General features: G+C 36.1%; 1 long non-coding RNA gene across 1 annotated transcript; it reads right to left on the bottom strand.

Annotated features, from left to right (window-relative positions):
• Positions 1 to 9,060: 9,060 nt before the first annotated feature.
• Positions 9,061 to 16,396, bottom strand: LOC121674315. The gene is made up of 3 exons (XR_006019547.1): positions 16,238 to 16,396; positions 14,928 to 15,043; positions 9,061 to 9,330 (listed from the first exon to the last, which is right to left on the bottom strand). It is a non-coding gene; the product is annotated as an uncharacterized LOC121674315 (long non-coding RNA).
• Between the last annotated feature and the right edge of the window lie 4,677 nt (positions 16,397 to 21,073).

Below are 21,073 nucleotides of genomic sequence, written 5' to 3'. Positions count from 1 at the left end.
CCCCCCCCCCCCCCCCCCCCCCCCCCCCCCCCCCCCCCGGGGCGGGAGGGGGGAAAGAAGTCTGATTCTATGTTTTTTATAAAAATCTATTTCACTCTTGCAATGAATTAGTGATCTATTATGCTATGTGGAACAGACAGAAGAATTTGGGTAAATAATTGCAGCAGAAGAAAAAAAACACACCACTTTTCAATTTCTATTATTTTCATAGTCTTCTAGCTTAAAAGCATAAAAAGGAAATTTCCAGGAGTTTCTTCCTTTTCAAATCTCCATTCATTTCCTGATGTTTTGATACAAAGACTAGTCAGGAAAACATTACAAATATCTCTCAGGCAGATCGTTACATCTCTGCTTGGCCAAATGTAGGATACTGAGGATCTTCTTCCCTTCCAAAAAATGATGTAGGTAGTGAATAGCCTTTTACCGGCTCATTGAACATTTTGCAAGCATCAAATAATGCAATTTTCACTCCATAGCATAATGCAAAAAATACACTTGTCCAAAAGTTTGCCTGGATGTAAAAATATTTTTACTGAAAAACTGCTGGTGCCAACAGAAAAAATACTACTTTTATTTTCACACACTTAATGGTTGTGACTTTGCAGGTAACTCTAAGATATCACTGGTAAGGCTGAATTAAAATAATATGGTTAGGAAACAAAGCTATGTTTGGCTACAGGAACAGTTTTTTGAAGATTTTACCAAGTGTTTCACAGGGACCAGAAAAGATAGTCAAATGCATTCAGCTGCAGGAGAAACCGTGATGTCTTTTATTTTATTAGGAAAGAAGTGATATATGCTGGAGAAATGGCACACAAACTGTCATCTGGCAGGGGTGTTTTGAAGAACTTTACTAATACTGAAGTCATGTTCAAGTCTGATGGTACTGGGAATAGCAGTCAGAGATCATGAGAGTCATGAGAATATTTTCTTTGCTGTGTCTATATAGACAATACACTTTTAGGTTGCCACAACCATGCAAGATGACTGTGATTTTCAACACTTAGTTTCAGAGTCAGATATTGGCAGAAAGCAAACTAAGGAACTAAGTTACCCTAGCCCACATTCAGGATTCCTCAGGAGTTAGTTCTCCTGTACTACTTGTCTTCCATGACTTGTTTCTATAAGCAGCAGTCTGTGGGGAAGAAAAACTCACAATGTGCAATGCTTTTAATTATGGTAGGAAATATTAAGGCAAGACAATAAGTTTGGTAATAAAAAAATTAGAATATTTCTGCTTGGCAATAGAAAAACAGAGTATTCCCAAGAGTTTATGCAAGAGTTGATAAGTAGCACATATTTCAATTCTTTCGATGGTGGGATTCTTTTTTCTGTAAATATTATCAAATACTCTATTAGAAGTAATGCAAATACTGTATTAGACACATATAGTAACACTGCATTATGAGCTCTTAATCTTTCTCAATTAGAAATATGTTTACACAGGAGTTCATTGTTGACTTGGTTCTGATCCCATGGAAGTCAGTATAAATCTCCCCATTGTTAAGCCAACATAACCAATTTGAAAGCTCATCCTTAATTAATTATTATTATTATTATTATTATCATCACCATCATCAAAACTCAGTAACTGAATATTGACTTCGATGAGATAAGAATCTTCTTTGTAATAACCTACTACTTCTGGGATTGGGAAGAAGCTTCTCTTCCTTTCTTATTTCTTCCTCTTCCTTTCCTCGTTCCTCCCCTTCGATTTTCCCCTTTGCCTTTCCTTTTTCTTTTTTTTTCCCTTTTTTCTCAATGCTTAACTACTCCACTGTCAAAGTAGAACACTTGTCAATTGCATGATGTGAATGATCTAACATACTGAAAAACGTGTCATTTTTCCCTTAGAGTTGAATGTCTTCCTGAAACAGGCAAATGGGGGAACATAACTTTTAAGATAGTGTTTTCACAGAAACATCACACTCTGCAGCAAGTATAAATGATAGATGATCACTTTACCGATTACTTTCATAATAATGTTTTATTGAAAGTTGCTCATGTAAATTGTGGGACTGACACTGTGTCATTTTAAAATATTACTTTTGTATGTTTTATAAAAGTATAGACCATTTCATTGTTCTGATCAAAGAAAACATGAGCAGTCTGTGAGGCAAGAAGAAATGAATTTTGCAGTGCCTCATTCAGGAAGTATCAGATATTTTGCCTTTGTACACAGAGCAGAATGAAAACTAACAGCAATGATATAACAGCAAATTCAAAGGATGGTGGGCCCATAACTATCAGACACTAAACCAGGCAACTGTAACTGAGTGTAAAACAAATTAATTTCTGCATTACAATAGAAAGGGATTACATTTGTATGAAAATGTGTATAACTACTAAGTAAAGTCGGTTGAGGAATCAAAATAACTGGGTGAGAATGACAGAACTATTTGAGAATAACTTTTTTTCATAAGATTTATTTTCCAAAGGGCAAGATGTGATCATTATGTTACTGGGCAAATATTAAACCAATAAAGTATTATTAGAAATTAATTATTGATGAATAAGGTTCTGTACAACAAACTCTTCTCAGGAGAAGTTTGAAGTGGAAGGCGACTGGCACTTAGATCGCATTAATTGTGTGCCTCCTATGAGCTGAGATTTACAACCCTGCTTTGTTCAGCAGATGTTTTAATTACAGCTTGGGGCTCTCTGATGCTTTTGTGCAGCCAGGGAGAAAAATCCTCTATGATGTCACAGAATCACAGGAGACAGGCTGGAACTGATCTGAAGACTGACACAGTCTATTGTCCACTGAAGCACAGTTAGATAGGTTCAGACTAAATCTGACAGATGTTCGACAGATGTTTGTTTCAAAAAGGCTTTATTAAAGACAAGACTTCATAACATCTCAAGGGAAGCTATTTCCTCCTGCCTAATTACCCCTTTTTGCAAAAAAAGGTTTTCCCTGACATATAATGTAAATCATCCTCCCTACAAATCAAACCTATTTTGTCATACCCTAAGTCTCTTGGAGCCAGAAGTAAACATTTTAGTATACTTGTCTACCCCTTCTTTCTCTTTTAAAGTATTCTAAATTCCCCAAGCAGCTCAAATTTTCTGAGCCTGCAGAGAGTTTTGATATGCGCAAGACAGCTGTCTGCAACATCAGTAGTGCCCACTTTAGGTACAAGAGGGGAAGTATTTATTCTGGTAACAAATCTCACCAATGCCCAGGTGCAATCTAATGTGGACAGAGAGTTCAAGAATTCCAGAAGAAAAGTAAGAATACCTAAGAACAGGCAGTATGTTTATCTTCTTTGTCCTTCTTTTTCTTAAAACTGAGGTGCTCAAAAAAGAATCTTTCATCCAAATTGTTACAAAGATGGAAAAGATTGCAGTAATACTGCCAGTATATTAATCTATCCCTTCTGTCAAATACAACTGAGTTATGCATCTCATAATAAAATATTAGGCTAATTCCTTAAATACTCTATGCTGAATAAAGGAACTGACATTACTTTACTACTTTAATTCATTCAACCTGCCTTTCAGTGCTCCAGCTTGCTTTCTGTTTCTCTTGTTACCCATATTGGTCCATATTAAGCAGTAAAACTGCATCTCTTTTGCCTTCCTTTAATTTCTCATGTATCTATGTGAGCTCTCCTGGTTGTTTTTAAGTTATTTTCTCATTTTCCTTTGTATTGTTTCCTAGACTTCTGGTTATCCTCACATAATTATGCTAGCCTTAATTTTTGTCCTCAGACGTATTTCTTTTGTGTCTACTTTTGCATGACTCCTCGGGTTTCCTTTTCAGATTCTAAAAGAGACCTTATTGCTTTCCTTGGTCTCTTAAGCCTTCTCCTTTAACCACCATTTCCTCTTCACTTTCCACACCAATTCCTCCAAAAGGCCACAGTTTTAACAAGTGAATATTGTGCTGATGGGTACTAGGAATAGAACACTTCTGTGCAGTAGTTTTAAGTGCTATCCCAGTTTAAATTCTCAAGACAGTGTTGAAAAGTTTTTAAGTGAATTGTTCCCATCCTGCTGTTCTTGCTTCATTTCCTGAAACTGTGAACTGCATCGTGCGACAATTATTTCTCGTCAATTGCTTTTCAGCTTCCCCATGCTCAGTCTGCTCCCCCTTAACTGTGTAGTGAACATTAGATCACTGAGCACCTAAGTTGCATCCTGAGATAAGAAACTGGCCTCCACAATTTCAAGAACTTGTTCATATCTAGTATGTTAGAAGTAAATACCAAAGCAATTAAAGGGCATCCTTGTGGTATTCTGAGCTTGGCTGGATGTCAAGTGCCCACCAAGGCTTCTCTATCATTTTCCTCCTCAACTGAACAGGGGAGATAAAATACAACAAAAGGGTTGAAATAAGGGCAGGGAGAGATCACTCACCAATTACTGTCAAGGGCAAAATACACTCCAGCTGGAGAAATTAGATTAATTTATTACCAATAAAATCCCAGTAGGATAATTAGAAAATTTAAAAAATTGGATACATCTTCTCTCTCTCCCTTCCCTTCTTCCAGGGCTTCACTTCATTTCCCATTTTCTCTTCTTTCTCCCCAGTGGCACAGGGGGCTGGGAATGGCGGCTGCAGTAAGTTCATCCCAGGTTGTTTCTGCTGCTCCTTCATCTTCAAGGGGACTCCTCACACTCTTTCCGTACTCCAGTGTGGGGTTCCTCCCATGAGAGACAGTCTTCCATGAAATTCTCTGATGTGAATCATTCCCGCAGGTTGCAGTTCTTCATGTACTGCTCCAGTGTGGGTCCCCTTTGGGGACACAACACCTGACAGCAAACTTGCTCCAGTGTGGGCTCCTCCCTCAATGTGACTACAGGTCCCAGCCAGGAGCCTCTTTCCGTGTGGGCTTCCTGCAAAGTCACAGCTTCGTTCAGGAATCCACCTGCTCCAGCATAGGGCTCCTCCACAGGCTGCAGGTGGATCTCTACATCCCCATGGTTCTTCATAGGCTGCAGGGGCACAGCTGCCTCACCGTGGACAGCACTGCAGGCTGCAGGGGAATCCCAGCTCCAGCACCTGAAGCACCTCCTGTCCCTCCTTCACTGACCTAGGTGTTTGCACCACTGTTTCTCTCATGTATTTTCACTCCTTTCTTCTCTGGCTGCAATTTTCTCTTGTGAAGTATCTTTTTCCCCTTTTTAAATCTGTTACACCAGAGGTGCCACCACCATCACTCGTGGGCTCACCCTTACCCAGGGGCAGGTCCATCCTAGAGCTGGATGGCACTGGCTCCATTAGACATAGGAGAAGCTTCTGGCAGCTTCTCACAGAAGCCACCCCTGTAGCTACCCTGTTACCAAAACCTGGCCACACACAAACAATACATTCTCATTCATTAGAAAAGGATACACGCTTTGAATGCTGACCACAATTTCTCCAGAGCCCCATTCACCACTCTGATTCTGTGATCTGTAGTCAGTGCAGGATTCCTGGTCTTTTCCTTCTGTTGTCTTAACCCTGACTCTATTCTGCCTCAAGTAAACAAACTATTTCACCTCTCTGAGAATTTGCTTTAGTATTCTGGCTAGCATTAAAGGATTGACTTACTGACAATTACGCAGTATATTTGTGGAGATTACAACTCGGGAGAGTGTTTCAAACCTGTTCCCCAGTCACTCCTGCTCAGTGACCTGCTGAAAAAGGATTAAACTGCTTCAGTCTACAAAAAGGTTATTGTTATGATCACATTAGCAGCAATAAAACACCAAGTAGCCTGCAAGGCCTAGGAATGGGCAAGGCCAGGTATCAGGGAACCCTGAACCAAAAAGGTGCAATCAAATTAGTGTTAAGCTTTCCCCTTAGTTTTAGTCCCCTTTAATCTAGTCCCCTTAGATTATTCCCGAGAATATTTAGCTATTCCATTTGAGTATTCTGTTTTTCCAATACAAAAGAATTTCTCTATATGAGCTGACTGTATGATTCACTGTCATTCCCTCCCCTACTGTTTACAACCCCCTCTCCCTAACCTTCAATCCTTCCACACACTGAGCTCTCTAAATAGGTCACAAAGTGAATTAATTTTCATTTGTTGTACAAAAAGTGTCATCTACTCAGATCTTATCTACTAACTGTATCTCCACATTTCACTTCAGATGTCTTTAAACAGGGACAACCAGAAGCATCTTATTCTTTTCAGATTGAATACAGAATCTTGATTATTGCTTAGAAAGAAGTAAAAAGAAGTATTTATCACATTATTATTAGTAGTAGTACATTTACCTGGAAGACAGATTTAATCTTATGAAGTGTTAAGAAGCTCAATAAAGGATCTGTCAAGTATTTTCACATGCTTTGATAAATGCCATTATGTGCATGCCAAATGAAGACTATTAATATGGATGATTAAAAAATTAAGAACTTACTTGTTCATCCTTCATCATCAAGCAATGAATTTGCATTTTGTCATTTTGCATTTCAGAAAGAAGTTTTTATTGAGCTACAGAATCTCTAAACCAAAATGAAATGAAACAGAAGAACAGCTCTGACCTTCAGAGAAACACTTGATAGCCTTTTGATTCTTTCTGGATTTCCAACATAACATTTGATCAATTTCAATGATAAAAATCTACAAAGACAAATGGGGCTGACTCCTATGAAAATCAATGAGACACTAGCATCTAGTTCCTGCTGTATTTTTATCAGAACATGAGCAATCTTGATTCTAGCTTCTTTTGACTGAATAAAACCCCAACATTGAACAACCAAACCAACTGAATCTGTAGAAAAGGGTTCAACAAAAGTTTCAGACAAGGTAGATAATTTCAGCAGGAAATCTAAGCCATAAGTAGCAAATTTTGTAATATGAGATAGTAAAGTATTAATTAAAGAGCTGCAGACTTCTATGGGCTTTAAAGAGTCACCTCTCCATTAGGAAGTGAACATTCAGGTCGTGGAAGACATTTTGAAACAAAGAGCTATTTGGCTTTTAAAGCCTTTTTTCCTCCCTTCCTTTTTTTTCCCCCCCATTATATATAGCACATCTTGTCTAAATTATATTCATATCAACAAGCTCTAAAAACTGCAAGAATACTGGGAGTTTCGATAACTAGCCACTTTATGGCTCAATCCATACCTTTCCAAATATTTGCAATTTCACCTCGTGTTTTTAATCATCAATGAACAGAGACCTTATTAAAATGTTCATACTCAATGTTTTTTAAATAACTCCACAGTATTGCCAGTTCCTGCTATGAATGCACATTAATGTGAGGCCAAAGTTACCTGTCTAAAGTTGTGTTCAACAGACGGTATTGACATCTAGTAAACAAGGTTGATATCTTTCTGTAAAATCTAATACTCTGTGGCCGCTATGACTAAAAATGGGGCTGTGCTATATTTTATTAGAAGAAAAAGATATATTTCCATACATGTAAGTCTTTGAATGTTCTTTAAGTTAAAAAGCACCCAAAATTTCACATTCCAAGAGCTATCACTCAGACATGGCCTTGAATAGAAAACACTGTGAGCCACACAGGACATGGGTTTGTGGTTTTCCTTTTCTCCTGCTCTTTTGTTTTCCAGAACATGTTAATTTCTGTCATGGAGAAGTACCTCCAGTCTGTACAGGTTAAGTGCTAAATATAATGGAAGCACTCAGTCAAGCTGCTGCATACCAAAACATACCAAAAAGTGGGAAATAGTATCAAATAGAGAAAGGCTTTTGCATTTTCTATTTCAGTTATTCTTGTTGTAAACAACCAGTACTAAAACACCTCAGACTGGGTAAAAATTATAACTTAAAGCAGAATGTCAATGATAACACCATAAATCAGAGCAAATTACTTTTGAAAAAACAGTTTCTGGGTTATAGCTCCCATATAAATACTTTCTTTTAGCCAACTGTACAGATTACAGATGTTGAACGTAACTTGATACACACCTTATATCCACAGATAAAGAAAAAAAAAGGTTGCTGTTCTGCATTTTAAATTTTTTCCTTGGCAGACAAAGAAAGATGTCTATTTGATGGCCAGAACGACTGAGAACACTACTGATAGCTCAGTTATTACTGGGGGATTTCTAATTTGTTCTCATCATAAAAGTGCAATGCTTGACTTTAATTTTATGGTTTCTTAATTCACCAGGAGACAGTCAGAATTTCAAAACCAATATATATTTACTTTTCTGAGAAGAAAATAAAAATGAATCTGTTTATCTTTCCTTTTCAATATAAATGGCCTTTCTATAGACCTTCAAAGTTAAATGAATAGTGTTTTGAATATTTTAAGAACTCTCTTTTATACTGCTGACTAACTTGGCCTTTTGCCAGGTAAAGTTTTGTTCCAGTGATCGATTGCTTTGTTTTTCCTAAACAAAAATTAGCATGGACCCAAAAATGAAGTTAAATCTTTTGATGTTTAAACTATTAAATACATATGAGAACAAACTGGTTTTAAACAAATGGTAAGATAGGGCTTCATAATAGTTTTCCTTCTTAAGAAATTTTCTCTGAACTCGAAGGTTCTCTAAAATCTTAAGATAAAGACCTTATCATTATATATCCATTATATATCCAAGTAACTACAATTCTAAGTTCACATGAATACACAATCCACATGTTTTCAGGTAGCTAGTTTATTACTAGCCTAATAGTATAATGCACACAAAAAATTTACTCACTCTTCATGTATGGATAAAACATTAGAAACAAATTACTTAGAGTGAGAAAGAATAAACCACAATCTTATTTTAATTTTCAGTGGGAAATACCTCTTCAATGCACTTTCTTCTTAGTTGGAAAGCAAAACATTTTTTACTACTATTAAAAAAAAAAATCAGAAGAGACATCTCCAGTTGCAAAAGGATAGTTTCTTCTATGATTATTAGAGAGAAAAAGGTGTCTCTGATAATTTACAGTAACTTTCCAGGGAAGATTAATTTTGTTACTAAACACGGTCTCGTATTTCTCCATCTTGACTTGTTCTGTCAGAGATAAACAGTGGAAAATAAAATTTCTTGAGAATTTTGCTGTTAAATAATTTTTATTCAGATGCCAAGCATTTCTGAAGCAATTTGGTTTCAAAGAAATCAAAGAAACTCTATTAAATTCCTTATTAAATTCCTAGATTGGACAAAAGGAATTGCAGAATAGCCAAGTAAAATTTATGGTACTCACAATGCCTTATTGCCTTGACAGCAGCAGACACCTGTGCCTATGCCAGCAGCAGTCAGTCTTGCAAAGTGCCTGATGACACAGGCGTACCCAGACCTCCAGGATCTCTTATCTTCCAGTTGTATCTGCAAGAGCTCTTCTACAATCACCGTGGCTTTCTGTGTTTATCACCACCCAGTTTCTCAAACAGGATAATTCTGATTAATTTCTGTGTTGCTCAGATCATCTGCAACAGCCAGTACAAAAGAGTAATGAAAAGGTAATACATGGCATAATTCTACCTACTGTTCCAGATCTGGACATGAATGCCTCTTGCAAAATACATTTAAAAGCAAATCAAAGATGGTACTGGCAAGGGAAAGGATGTGTCTGTTCTGACACTTCTGAAAGTACATGGAATAATTAAACCCCAAATATATCACATTTTCTTCATTGCTTATTGATAGAGCAAAAATATATTGATATTCCCAATGAGTGGGAGGTTTGAAAACAAAAGAGAAGTCACTATTTTTATGGTCTGGTAACAACCTCTACCAGGCTGAGAACAAATGCAACCACCACTGCTGCAACATTCACATATTAATTTTTTCCCTTTTCCCTGAAAACTCCTTACTTTTCTATCTTAGTTTATTTTTTTAGCCATTTTTTTAGTTATCTGGTTTCATCAGATAGGATTGAGATTTTTTTCTTTTTTTACACAACTGTGAGTCTACAGATATAGAAGCAGTGATAGAAGAAATTACTCAAGCAAAACAAATCCTGACACCTCTACAACTATATCGTGTGCTGGTTTGCCGTAGGTCTCTTCCCTCAGTATTAAAAAGGTCAAATTATGAGTCTGCAACAGACAAAGAAACATTCTGAGCCTTTGTGGTGGGGCTGGTTTTTTCTCCCTATGTCTTCCCACTCTCCTTTCATCTTTAAGGAACCAGCATTGTTCCTCAAATGTAAAATAAAGAATATAATCTCAAGGCTACCTCTACTAAAATTTCGTGCAGTTAAAATATGCCTGACTAATCCTCAGCTGGAATCATAGTCTGCATTCTCCAAAAAATTCCATTAAAAAACTATTACCCAGAGGGACAAAATAAAGCTTATATTAATTCCTGTTCAATTCAGAAAGAATTACTTATTCCATTTAATATATTTTTGGAGGGGTGGTTATTCCAAAGAGTTGGCATTATTCTATGGCTTTTCTCACCATACAGTTATACAAAGATTACCTCTGTAGAAATTTACCCACATCAAAATAAAATTCTTTTTGTTGAGAGGATGACGGATCTTTCTGGATATGCTGTGTTTATGTTGCATCTTTGTACTCGTTTGTATCACAGTACTTCTTTATTCAAAATTTCAATCCTAAGTGGCTTTCTTTATCTGTCTTAATTTTTGGAGTATAATTACCTAAACAGATTTTTTTTTTTTTTAATAAATACAAAATAAATTTTAGCATGGAAAATTAACTTTGCATAAAGTGAGAATTCAATATTCAATGTAGTAATATTTCAAAGGAAATTTTTAAAAAGAAAATATTACACTTTGGGTTGCAAATATTAGTTATGCAGATGTGTTAAAAATGACCAGTAGTTTCCTGGTTTCATACTTTCCACCTGATAAGGGTTACATAAATATGTAATATAAAATACTAATTTCACCTTCATCCTGAGAGCTTGTGCAGGTTATCACAAACGGCTTCCCTATTTTCAGAAGTATCATCAAATTGCTTGACTAAAGCAACTGTGTGTGTTGAATTCACCATCTTAAACAATGGTGAGAAAGAGAAGCCAACAGAAAATATTTTTCTGGGTAATACATCAGTTTCCTTCCTATTTTTCAAGCACACAAATAAACAATATGCTATTTTTTTCTACTCCTGCCTTGTAATCTAAAGGCTGGAAACTTTTCTAGAATTTTATCACCTTTTCTTAATTTTTTCTTTCCTGAGCTATCCCTTTTGCCTGCTTTCATTGCTTGTTCATGTCCCCAAGTCCAAAGGTTCAGTATTAGTTCAAAAGTCCCACTCAAATCTGGTTTTCCACAGTACTGTAAATGTTATCCAGCTGTACTAAGTCCCCGGAGTGTTACAATAATTTTTCCACTTATGTTTGTAGCATCATATACAGATGAATATAGATACTGTCAAGTTGTTGATTAATACACTGGGCTTTGGAGTTGTTTCACTTGTTCTTAATTTTATCTTCATAATTGACCTTAATTAATGTAACTCATCTCCATGCATTGTATGAACTAGATAGGCACCAAATCATGGTATTATATTTCATATAAAGATTTGTATGTTCTAGTTGTCATAGGGACAATTAAAACAAATAATGAGCTTCTTCATAGTTCATGTAAAATAAACATTGCATCAAAATTTTGATTGAATTTACAACTTCTAGAAAGATACACTTTCCAGATTAGGATTCTGCGTATTGGGGAATTCACTTTGCCGATCTATTACCATCACTGGAAAAACTTTAATAGTACTTCTAGTTTAACCAGAGAAGTATTGGTTTTCAGTCGCTTGATTTTGCTATGGTCTTTTTCTTCAGAATAAACAGCTATCTGTACTCAAAAGTCTTTTTCCCTCATGCTCATGCTAATACACTATTACTAGATTACTTTCCAAAATAACTTTGGACAGACAAAGTAGAGCAAAAGAATTAAACTCTTAACCTGTGCCATCAGAAATTCTGATTGTCTGATCATTCTGATGGCTTTTTTCCCCCCTTCTGAATGATTTCTAATTTGTGAGCTTCCTTCCTGTATTGTAGGACTATAGTCCAGTAAATGTCTCATGGACTTGTTTATCGACCTCAGCAGAATATCCTATCCACCTAATTTGACTTAATATTTCCTTCTCTTCAGTTTCAGGTTGACCTTTGCCTTCTCAAAACAGTATTTCAACAGCAATAGCTATAACCAGGACATCTAAGACATTTCCTAAATCAGTATGCAAGATAACAGACAGTCTCCCTTCCTGGAATTCCATTACATATTAGCCTGTTTATGCAACAATAACTACAGCACTAAGAAAGTCTGAAAGGAGTACAAAAAATTCAGAGCTGACCTTCAAAAATGACTCAATAGTTACACTTCCTAGGCAAGCTTCCAAAATCTTTCCTTTGGCAAAACATATTTGGCTAAAATTTGTAATATTCTTAAAGTTCAAGCCTTTTCATGATACCTGCATGTAAGAAAATGGGGAGTAAGAAAAAGCAGGAAAATTCTCAAGGTCATGCTTTGAAGAGTAAAAAAAAAAAGAAAGATGTAGACCTGAGTCTTTTTCCCTTTGTTTTGCTCATAATAGAAAGGAGAATCTCTGGAATATATTCTGCTTCATATATATTGCTAGACTTTTGACAGCTCTTCTGGGCAGTTCACTGTACTCTTCCATGTACTTTGCTTTTCCAATGAGTTTTAGAGCAGACCAGATGTCAGAGAAAGAGACTCGCAAACACCACAAGACTACAAGGACTTTCCTGTGCTTGATTTAGAGACCAGGTTTGCTTCTTATCTTTGTATGTTGGACGGAATGTACTTTAAAGACTATTTCATAGTAGTTAAATGGTCCCTTTTTTTTAATAAGGAGGTATTGTAAAGCTTAGAAAAAAATAAAGAACATAAGAAAAAAATTCCCAGTTTCAAGTTCTTTGAATAATTAAAAATTAGGAAAAATAATTCTTTCACTTCCTTCCTTTTCTCATTACAATGTTCTTTGAGACGTCCACTTTTAGATTACCTTCACCCATTCATGAAGTAGTGTGTAATGGCAGGAGATTCCCACCTAGGAAGGGTAAATCAATTATGATCAACTACTTAGAAAGTGAAATTAAAAGTTTTGAGTCTTGAGACCAGACTTTTTCTTAACTCAAAAAGAAATGAAAAATCATAGCTTGTTCAAAAAAGAATAAAAACCACACTGATGCAAGAAAATGGGAGGGTGCGGAGGGAGGAGGTGTCCCCATTTTAGCTGGGTTTTATCACTTTTTAGCTCTGTTTTAGGGGACAACTTTATATGTATTTGCCCAAACAAAAGAGGAGCACAAGGCTAAGAGCAGTGTAGTGGCATAATTAATCTTCCCTTCTGCCTTTCTATATATTCACTAACCCACTAAACTCAGCAGGTGAAGAGGAAGTAACACTCTGTTGTCTTCTAGAGTTCACCACGGAAAAAAGAGCATTGCGCCAAAAGTGAGTTTTGGGGCCACAAGGTTAATTTACTTTCTTTTCTGGATTGCTCTATGAACACAGCAGGTTTTGTTGCCTTCTCTACCAGGCTACCTGTAAACCATCACCTGACTGTAACTTATGTATAGTGTTTCCATAAAGAATTACCTAATCTCTCAGCAGTAGATACAAATCAGGCTTGTCTTTCCTAAAAGCAGTTTTCTTCTTACTCACTTGGCACTGTTGACATGTAAGACATATTTGGCGTAATTATTCCTCTTAATTATTATATTTAATTGACACGCTTATTTATCAGATAGAAGAAAAAAATCCCTCTTTACGTTATGGCATTGTTTCACATCCCTGCTCTCTATGCATGTAATGTAAATCTTCCTCATTTAATCCCTTTGAAGCAAGCCCTGAAGAAGTATTGTATCTTAGTGCTATACCTTACTAATAATTATTTTAGAAAGTGATGCTTCATTCTAGAAGAATGAGTTGAATTCCCTTTGTAATGACTGTGACGCAAGCAATAAGATCTCACTTTCAGCAAAATCAAATGTATCTCTTAGGAACGCATTCTGTGAGTGTCTATCATGATTAATGTGTTACTGTTTAATCTAGGGTTTTTTTACCCTTTAAACAATCCACCACCCTCCCTATCTTCAAACACACAAGACCCTTAGAATGCCGAGTTCTTCAGGATATTGGGTTAATCATAATTATCTTGACTTATTGAGGGGGGGGGAATGTTCTTCTGCTAAACAATAAATATCTACTTTTTTTATTTCACCCTCTCATAAACATGAAATAAGGAATTAAACAAGGATGAGTATACAATCAGTCTGATGAAGGTATCATTTTTCTCAAATTAAATTAGAGCCTTTTTCTATGAGTGAAGGCTGATTTGAGACAGATAAAGTGCAGCAGAAAGAGCTCAACAAGGGAGTAAGGCATAAGTTACTCCACTTTATTTTGACCAGTGAAAGTCAGAGTAAAAAACTGTTATTTATTGTCCATTTTTCTAAGGTATATACCTGTCACTATTTTTCTATGCCTCCATCACAATGCACTAAAGGTCTTCTAGACCTCGGATCTATAGAATGGATGTCAGAGATACCCTTATAACACAGGCATAAGAACGTGTTTTACAAAGATCTGAATACAAACACTCTCCCCTCTTTGCTCACTTCAATGCAAAAATAACGTATTACAGACATTCTTTCCTTTACATCCCCATATCAGAGTTATTTTTAATCTTGAAAGCACATACCATAATTTAAAAAGCTCAAATTAGTCTCCTAAATCTACACTTCATTTTCATATTTGTAATTTTATAGATGTTATATGTGTATAAGTTTGTACACCCGTATGCACATATATGAATTTTATACTTTTTACAAATTTTTATATATATAAAAAACTGAAACTAGGGAAGTTTCTCTATGGATAATGTATGCATAGATATGCTTAATTACAAACCAGCTGAATACAAAGCAGCTCTCAAATTATTACTTCTTTTGTGATCAATGTAAATCAGTGCTTGAACATCTATCTTCATCAAGTCATTTAAAGATATTAAGATCTGAACCTAAGAAGCTAATCTTTAAATGTAACCCTTTTTAAAGCCAGTCCAGCATATAGTGAACTTACCTCTTATTTTAGACCATCAAATTAGCTAATGTGAGGTACTGTGACACACTTCTTTAAGCAGTTTCACACTCCTTCTATTCTAGTGTTATTGTCTATGCCACCTATGAAGATTATACCTAAGACAAAAAAAAAAAATTAACTAATTGTTTCTGTTGTAATGAACAACTCAGTTAAGGTACAGAAAGACTTCCTTATTTCTTTTAACAAGGGGTTTTTCTCAAAATCTTTTTAGATTTTTCTATATATATGAGAGAAATACACAACCAAAGAAACAAGATAGAATCAAATAAAACATTTGTGACCACTAAATACTACAGTCTTCATTTTTAAGCAGTACTCAAACTTAGCTTTTTTTTTTTCCTTGCATCATTGAAATATTACATGTATAATCTAGAAAATAAATTTCTTCAAACAGCAATGGGATCTTCATTATATTTATACATAGACATGAGGTGGAATTTCTGTCTAAATATCAAGCATACTGTGTGCATTAGTTTCAGGATTGTCAGACTGCTGTAATTAATTGCTGTCTTGAGAGCAGGAATGAAACTATCACTCAGGACCAGTTCCAGAAGTATCAGACACACTAGCACACTAAATAGTTAAAAGCTGATAAAAATTTCTCCTCCTATGACCACACATAGTTCCTTCTACTCCTTCTATGTCCACAGCATTAGTACTTTGTGGATATATAAAAAACTTCATAAAATTAAACGATACCCGACAAATTTCTTGTAATTTGTAAGGTCTAAGTTTTAGTATTTCAACACTGAATTGATTGAAATACCATCTAAGAAAAAGTTTCTAAAGGGTAAGTGGTAGAAAAAAGCTGTGAATGTATGTTTAAGAGGTTTCTGTTCTATTAGTCTTTATTTCTCCATCTTCTGATTCCTCAGACCTTTTTTTATCTTTATTATAGAAATTAAGAGAACTTAAAACGTCCTAAATTTTTATCCTCAACCAGTTCATAAGACTTTTATCAAGGTTGCTTGAAACACCATATTTAAAGTTCCTTTTGCTCCAAGAACTGCAAAAGACAACTTTGAGAGAAGGTCATAATATTTTCAACAAAAGAGGACCTTGGAAATTCTAAGAAGAGACCAAGAAACTTTCAGAGGCTGCTATGTGTTACATTACAGCCTGACATTTGCCCTGGGTTTAAGCAGTAGATGACCCACCATTGCACAGAGTGACACAGGCCATCTTTGAGGGGTAAAAATGGATGTCAGTCACAAACAACTGGACGAGACCAGAGCCTTTCTCTGTGAGTGACTGGGATTTAACTGTGTGGAATGAAACTGGAAACTTACAGAGGCACAGCGTGGAGGGGAAATTCACAGCATCATATTGAAAAGGAGAAAGAGAACAGACCCACTTCCCAGGATGCAGAGAGAAAGGAGAGCAGTCTTCACTGCTGCTCTGCAAGTCGGTGTGGAGACTGAAGAACAACACAGAGGGAGCCACTGGAGCTGAAAAAACCAAGAAAACCACAGAAATACTTAATCTACATTGAACACAGGAAGATTGGAAAGGTTTCTTTTTAACAAGAACATTGAAAACTGCAGTGAAACTTGCAGTGAAATTTGTTTTTTGGACACTTCTGATTCAGAGAGTATTTTTTAGCAATATCACAATTACATTCTCATCACATGAACACCTTATCCAGATTAGATTTTGAAGACAACATAATATCTTTCCTTAGCAGAAATAAATGACAGGAGTTCTTGTATTGTTACATCCTCTGCACAAGCGTTGTTTGGGGTTTTTGGGTGGATTTTTTTTGGTTTTCTTTGTTTTCTTTGCAAAATTTTGTTTTAGTACTGTGTCTTTTTAAAAAGTTTGCTGTGGTTTAAGCCCAGATAGAAATTAAACACCATGCAGCCACTTGCTCAGCCTCCACCTCTCCCCCAGATTTTCACAGGCCTTATGGTTCTTAGATTTTTAAGTCCTGAAAAAAAGCAACTTAATAATTTCTGTAGGGTTCGGGTTTTTGGTTTTTTTGGTGGGAGCCATGACTACAAGAGAGCTTCCATAGTAATCATCTACTGAATTTTAAGTTTTCAAGTTTCTATGTACAAAATTATCAAAAGTGGTGTTAAGTCACTGTTGACTTTAATAGAAGTACAATTTTGTAAGTAATAACTTAACTTGCTCCTTCTGTTTTCTCATAAGCAAAGTCAGGCGTCAGCATCTTTTGCTCTACTTTCTCTCAGTGACAGTTTTTAGCTGTGTTTTCAAATGCATCTAAAGTGTCTGTTCTTTAGAAAAAAATGTTTCTAAAATTAATCTAAGAACAATGCAGTGAGGTACTTCTTTACTTAGTTAACTGTAACATTGACAACAAGGTAATGCTTTTAAACGGTATCTGTGGCAGAATATAACATTATAGGGATATACTTGTGCTCAACCAGTTTTACCAGTTTTAAGAAAAACTTTTAAAAAAACAGTGTTGCAAAGAATGCATTAGCTGAAGGATGAAGAGGATAATGATGCAGAGATCCTTGGGCATGGATAAAGATTTTAAAAAATTGCCTATCTGGCTTCTGATAGATCTGATATCTGCAATCTATATCACTTCTTAACTAAAATCACAGTGGCTAAATCTTTGGGTTATTGAAAAACTAATTTCTGAATTTATTTTACAAAACTATAGACAAAGACTTGAAAACATGCTTCAGTAGCTGATGGGCAACAGAGAATCTTCCTTAAGGGTTGCACTATCACCATTTACAGATATGGTTTAAAAATGTTAAAACCTCCTATGTCAGTCCAAAAATACTTTCCCATGCTCCAGTTAGTTATAAAGTTGTAGTCTGATAGAAGGAACTCTGACTTTTTAATGTGGCTCCTACAATACATTAGTGTATCTTGAATTTTGGGCTCCTCAATATAACAAAGAAATTAAGCAATTAGAGTGTCCAAAGGAGGCCACGAGGATGGTGAAGGGCCTTGAGGGGAAGCCGTGTGAGGAGTGGCTGAGGTCACTTGGTCTGTCCAGCCTGGAGAAGACTGAGGGGAGATCTCATTGTGGTCTTCCACATCCTCACAAGGGGAAGTGGAGGGGCAGGCACTGATCTCTTCACTCTCCTGACCAGTGAAAGGACTCAAGGAAGTGGTCTGACATTGTGTCAGGAAAGGTTGAGGTTGGTTATCAGGTACAGGTTCTTAACCCAGAGGGTGGTCAGGCACTGGAACAGGCTCCCCAGGGAAGTGTCGCAGCACCAAGACAGAGTTCAAGAAGCATTTGGATAACACTCTCAGGCACATGGTGTGACACTTGGTGTCCTGTGCAGAGCCAGTAGCTGGACTTGATGATCCTTGTGGGTCCCTTGCAAATCAGCATATTCTGTGATTCTATGAAGGAAATCTGAGAGCTGTTCACTGATAAGGTCCGAGCATTCCATCACTCATCCCTATTTCACATTTCTTGCCTCACTCTGTGGATGCAAAAGATTTTCCCCCCTTTTAGGAACATTTAATGAAAAGCAAGTTTTTATCTAACTCTTGTCTGACTTTGGGCATTTTACGTGCCAGGTTTTCACTCTTGAGACATAGTACTCACCTTTGTTTTAAACAGAGTTCTAAGTAAATTTAAAATAACCAATAGAAGAGATAGAAACAATAATGCACACTTTGAAATTTAATATCAAGTTTGAGTTCATCTAATCAAGAAATATCCAGTGCATTTGATTAGTTAATTTGTCTTGATTGACTCAGATGTAATGGCCAAGGAACCAATTTCCATATTGTGCTGAGACATGGCATCCCTCCTCCTTCTCCCCGTTATTAGCCATGCATGTAACTAACCCAGATACTTTAAAATTAAAAAGAACTGCAATTTAATTTGCATTGATTGGAACTTCTTATTTGGTAAGCTAACAGAGGCTGGTTTTCTTTGCCTGAGCTGCTTACACTGAAAAAACCAACAAATTTTATCAGTATAACACACAGTACCATGAATAGTATAAGTTTGATAATACTTTTGCTTTCCTTAAGGTTCCTCTTTGCTGTTCAGTCATTTCATTCTCTTAATTTCACAGAGAAGATTCTGAGACTGTGCTAGAACAGCCTGGGGTTTTTTCAGGTTATGTTTTCTTTTTTTATAAATATATAAATCCCCTCATTCTACTCATTCCATGGTGCATCTTTTCAGTTTCTAGTACTTGTGGCTGTTTAGAGATTGTTGGAACCCAAAGTGCAGGGAATGTTTCTCCGCCTGTCCTGAAGGGCCCATCCTCCCAGGGAAACACTGTTTTTAACCTTCATCCATGGAGAGGGCTGCCAAGGTTTTGGGATGAATTATAATCTACAAGAGTGTGAGTTAGGTGGTAGTATAATATATAGTTTGTTATGGGGTGAAAAATTTAGAGTTTTAGGTTTGTTAGTATGGTAAGTAGATGAAGACAAGATGGAGGACTCCTGTGGTTTTTCAGGTCTCTTCCTTTTTCTTCACCTACTCCATTTCCTGCAGTGTTGGTAGCACAGAATGATTGGTTAGGAAATGCTGCAGTACAGGGCTATGTGAATAGATAGTTCATTAGGCATTGGTAGAAAGGTAAAAATAATGTACGTTCTTGGTGACAATTGGGTGATTTACCTTTAAAAGGGCCTTGAGTTTCCTGCATTGTGTCTTTTGGTACTTGCTCTGCTTCATGCTGTGTTGCCGGCATGTAAATTACTGATAAGATACAATAAACAAAAGACCGAGAAGATCCAAAAGTCCCATTCGTCTCTTACTCCTGGCAAGGACTTTCTCCCCCATCTGGGGGTCGAGAACCCACACAAAGATGATGTAAATTCTCACTGGTGTTTTTTAAATAAAATATTAAAACTACATTGTTTCCTTTACATCTTGACAGCCACCAATACCTAGGATCCATTAAGCATAGGATTCTATTATACTAACTACACTACAAACATATAATCTCTGCCATAAAGAAATATCTAACAAAAATTTTCTAGGGAAAAGCTGCAGGGCTAGGAGGAGTTTAGGAATGTGAGCAAAAAAAAAAAAATACAAAAAGATTACCTTACATGACTTTTCAGACAAACTCTGCTACAAAGAACAGAAGTTTGAGATTCAAACTGCTCTTTTTCACCAGGTAAATGGTAATCCTTCGTGATTTAATTTGTGCAGTAAGACATTAGAGACTATGATTTGTTTGCATTTGTGCAATAACTGGCTAATCAAATGTTTCTTGTCAGAGATCTCTCAAGCTGCAAGACAAAATTAAATGCCAATTTTATACTGTGAACAAAATTACTCACTAAGGGACCCAGGCCTTCTCTCCTTTCTTAATCCTAGAAAAAAAAGCTTTAGTAAAAGTAATCTATTTGATAACAGCATAAGTAAGAATGTATAGAAATAAAATTCCTAAGAACTACACAGTTGGATTTTTTCATATTTTGTGAGCAATTTTTTGTTTTCAATTCATGATGGTGTGGAAAAAAACCCCTAGATAAGTGTCCTTTGAAATAGAGACCATAATTCTTACCTTATCTTTTAATAATAATTAAAACCCCCTGTTCATTTAATTTTATAGTAGACTGGATACACTGTCAGTGTAGATGCAGATGGGTAACTGAGGAAAAAAAAAAGTTACTTTACACTTTAGTGTAAAATTCAGAGACCACTGGCTCTTATTCTCACAGAGTTGCCCACATGAACTTTCACTGTGTGCTTTCAAAAACCTCATAACCCTTAGTTTATTCAGAAAATAAATCCCTTGTAAGAGGTATTACCATTAACTCCTTATTTTCTCTTGAAAATATAACTTGCATAATGTAGGATTCAGTTCAACCTGTTCAGACAACTTTTCAAATATTAACTGTACAATGGACAAGCTTTGTTTTTGAAGTACTGTGCTTCTGTAGTGATCTTACAGTGGCAGAGGGGTTTCACGTAATGTAAGAGAGCATCATAATTTGCTCTTCTAATTTTTTTCACAGAATCCCTGCCCCACTACCCAATTACTACTCTCCATAAAGGTATGACCAGTCTTCATGGTGTTTTCAAATGTGACAAAAATTTTGCAGTTCTATTATCTTTCCCTTTCCTTCCTTCTCCTCCTACCATCTTTGACTCTGTTGCTACAGGGTGGTTCAAGATTGGTCCTCTGACCCTCTCGTCCCCAAATTTCATCAGC

This window comes from Corvus kubaryi, unplaced genomic scaffold (assembly GCF_017639235.1).
Source record: "Corvus kubaryi isolate FWS band 111438036 unplaced genomic scaffold, C.kubaryi_AGA036_p1.0 67, whole genome shotgun sequence".
Classification (NCBI taxonomy): domain Eukaryota; kingdom Metazoa; phylum Chordata; class Aves; order Passeriformes; family Corvidae; genus Corvus; species Corvus kubaryi.
Note: the sequence above shows the minus strand (reverse complement) of the source record. Positions and strands in the feature narration are given on the sequence as shown.